We start from the raw sequence: 3419 nt of genomic DNA, 5'->3' as shown, positions 1-3419 counted from the left end.
GAAGAAAGAAGAAGAAGAAGGAGGAGGAGGAGGAGGAGGAGGAGGAGGAGGAGGAGGGAGAAAAACTGTTGGATTTCCCTGTGGAAATTGACAAACTGACTCTAAGATTTTACAAATTGGTATTTTTCCAAGAAGGAAGGAAGAAGGGAGGGAGAAAAGGAAGAAAAAATAGAGAAAGAAAATTTAAAATCTGGTTAAAACAGGATGGAAAAAATAGTTGCAAATCACATATATTATAGCCAGGCGTGGTAACTCACGCCTGTAATCCCAGCATTCGGGAGGCAGAGGCAGGAGGACTGCCACAAGTTTGTGGCCAGCCGAGCTACATAGCGAGTTCAGGGTCAGCCTGAGCTACATAGCGAGTTCAGGGCCAGTCTGAACTATAAAGTGAGACCCTGTCTCAAAAACAAACAAACAAACAAACAAAAATCACATATATTATAAAGGAATTACATGCAAAATATATAAAAATTCTGTGGGTCCACAAGTAAAACACAAAAATATTTCAATAAGAATATGATTTGACCAGACCACTGAAGATCTCCGGGAGGTGGGCAAGCACATGCAGACTCACTCAACACCACAGTCCGATCGGGAGTGCAGATCCCGGCCAACGGGACGCCACCATGCACATTAGAACACCTCAGGTTAGAAAGTCTGACCACACCGAGCGTTGGCAGGCTGAGAAAAACTGCTGAAGCAAACAAAACAAACCCATGAGCCAGAATACTGTATTCACTAGGGCAATATCCTACAAAATGAAGGAACATCACAGGCGACCAAAATCTAGAAGACTGGTTCCATCAGCTCTACATTTCATAAATATTAGTGAGATTTCTTTGGGAAAAAGGAAAATAATACAAGAAACTCAGACCTAAATGGAGCAATGGGTTACTTTAAGCAGTAAATATATAAATAAATGCAGAAGCCTTTTAGAATAAATCTTTTCAATCCCTTGAAAGTACAATTGACTGTTCAAAGCAAACAGAAGCATTGTACCTTAGAGTCCGTAGCCTAAGTCAAATTAGAGCCCTTGGGAGCTCTAGCACAGAGGAAGGGAGGGATGGGAGGCCCAGTGTCCTGAGGGTCTTGTGTCGTGTCTGAGATGGTGCAATCTGCCTGGAATGCAGCCACATAACACACACATGGCAGGCACCATGGCAAAGTGAAAAATTAAAATGCAGAGCACCACAGACAAGCCAAAGGTGGCAATAAGGTGAGTCACTGAGACAGCCTAAAAGCATCAAATACAACAAACATAAAGAAGAGCCATATAGGCCAAGGATTCAGCTCAGTAGTTCCGCTCTTGCCTCACAAGCACAAGGACCCGAGTTTGATCCTCAGTACCAAAAAAACAAAAAAGAGCCAAAGAACTCAAACAGAAAATAAATAGCAGGATTGTATTTTATCCCCAACCACACTGACACCTCAAACATCGTCATCTCTGTACCTTGAATAAAGAACTGTTCTTGAGGGTGGGTGAATAAAGCCAGATGCAGCTCGTGCTGTCCACAAGGACCCCTCTCTGGGGGCCAGAAAAGCCCAGAATGACAAAAGGGAAGGGGACAGCAAGAATGTGCGGGGCAAACACTGAACATAAAAAGCCGGAGTGGCCACCCAGCACGACACTGTGGACATCGGGATGGGGCAGCCGGGTACAGAGAGCCATCGCCCTCTACTGCAGGGGGTGAGAGGTGGGAAAGACATGCGTGCGTAAGCCATAGACATACAATAGCACCGCTTCAAAACACACGAAGCAAAAGCTAACAGGGTTGTGAGTAAAACAGTCAAACCTACAAATAATTAGCGTCGGTTTTTGTTGTTGCAGTTTTGCTTTTGTGTTACTGGGGACTGAATCTAGGGCCCTCATACCACACTATATCTCCAGCCCCTTTTTTTATTTTTTGAGACAGGGTCTTGCTAAGTTGCTTAAACTGGGCTTGAAATTATGATCCTCCTGTCTCTGCCTCTCAGAGTTCTGAGATTACAGTCTCAGTGATTAATAGAGCACAGTAAAAAAAAGTAATAAAGGTAGAAAGAGTGAACAAATAAAATAGTCAACCAAATGGATCCAGCCCGCATCCATGGAACACACCAAGTATAGCAGTATTTTTACCACACGCACATGAACATTCATAATTACAGATCACAGAAGGACTGGACTCATGCAAATGTAATGTGACCACAAAAGAATTGCATTAAAATTCATAACAGAAATGGACCTAGAATTTTTCTAAACACGGAACTAGACATGTCGGTCAAAGAAGAAACCAGATAGGAAAGTAGAAAGTAAATTCAGCTCGTTAGGAAGGAAAGTGAAGCCTGGATAAGGCTGCACTTAGAAGACAGAGTACAGCAGTCAGCAAGGCCTAACCCCGAGCCAAGAGCCCCATCCCCGCCTCGAGACAGCAAACTAAAGCAGAGGGGAGGGAACAACCTGTGCTGCTGCCAAAGGAAGAAGAGTCGGCCCTTGGTCTTGGGCTTCCAGGCCCTTGCAGATCACCCAGGCCCAGGATTTGCTACAGCAGCACAAGTGCACCGGAACTTCCAGGTGATGTACCCATTTCTGGGCATTTGAGAATATGCCAAATGCCCTCCTCGTGAGAGTCCTTTCCCTGCCTGCAAGTGTCACCATATCTGACAGGAGCACTCTGCCCACCTGAGACCCTGCTCGGGGCCTCGGGACCCAGGGCAGGGTGGGCGCTCACCCAGCCCCACCGCCCTACTCACACTGTCTGCGTCTCCGAGGCTGAGTGACAAACAACACAGCTGGGACAAGCACAGCTGTGTCCTCGCGGATCTGAAGCCGGAAGTCCCAGGTGGGGGCTTTGGGGGGGCCAGCAGAGGGGAATCCAGCTTTCCCAGTCTTTCCTGCTATGTGTCCCCCAGGAGGCCCTATTTCCAAATGAGGTCCTATCCACCGGGCCTGGAGACTGCCACATCTCTTGGGGACACCCTGTGAGGGCCCCAGCTGGGCAGCCCCTGCTCCATCTCCAGCACAAAGTTTACCTTTCACACCGCGTGGCAGGTATAACTGGGGGTCCCCGACTGACACATCTGTACCCACATTTCAGTCCTCCAGGACCCACTTCTGAGTCTGCAGGAGTTCTTGGTCTGGCCAAGGGCCAGCTTGCCCGGTCTGGGCCACCAGGGCCTTGTCACGGAAGGGCCAGGACAGCTAGGGCGGGAACCCTGAGCAGGAGGGGACCCTGGGCCTGGCTCGCTCGCCCCTCCCTCCTGGTTCCTCGGATTCGTAAAGAGCCAGAGAGCTATCCTGCTTTGCTTCGTTAACACCTTGTCACGACGGGATCCAGTCTCCCGCACTTGCGGATCCCAGAGACACCGCGGGGACCGAGTGAGGGCAGGCGCGCCCTGTTCGCCCGGACTGCGCAAGCGCGGGTCGAGGGGGCGGAGCTCCT

At 48.9% G+C, this 3419-nt stretch overlaps 1 long non-coding RNA gene across 1 annotated transcript in view; it reads right to left on the bottom strand.

The window, feature by feature from the left end:
• Positions 1-3362, bottom strand: part of LOC117287489 — a 17739-nt gene extending 14377 nt beyond the window's left edge. The window contains exon 1 of the long non-coding RNA XR_004518779.1: positions 3010-3362. This is a non-coding gene — a long non-coding RNA (uncharacterized LOC117287489). The remainder of the gene's footprint in view (positions 1-3009) is intronic.
• Between the last annotated feature and the right edge of the window lie 57 nt (positions 3363-3419).

Source organism: Fukomys damarensis, unplaced genomic scaffold (assembly GCF_012274545.1).
Source record: "Fukomys damarensis isolate Sample0158 unplaced genomic scaffold, DMR_v1.0_HiC HiC_scaffold_1, whole genome shotgun sequence".
Lineage (NCBI taxonomy): Eukaryota > Metazoa > Chordata > Mammalia > Rodentia > Bathyergidae > Fukomys > Fukomys damarensis.
Note: the sequence above shows the minus strand (reverse complement) of the source record. Positions and strands in the feature narration are given on the sequence as shown.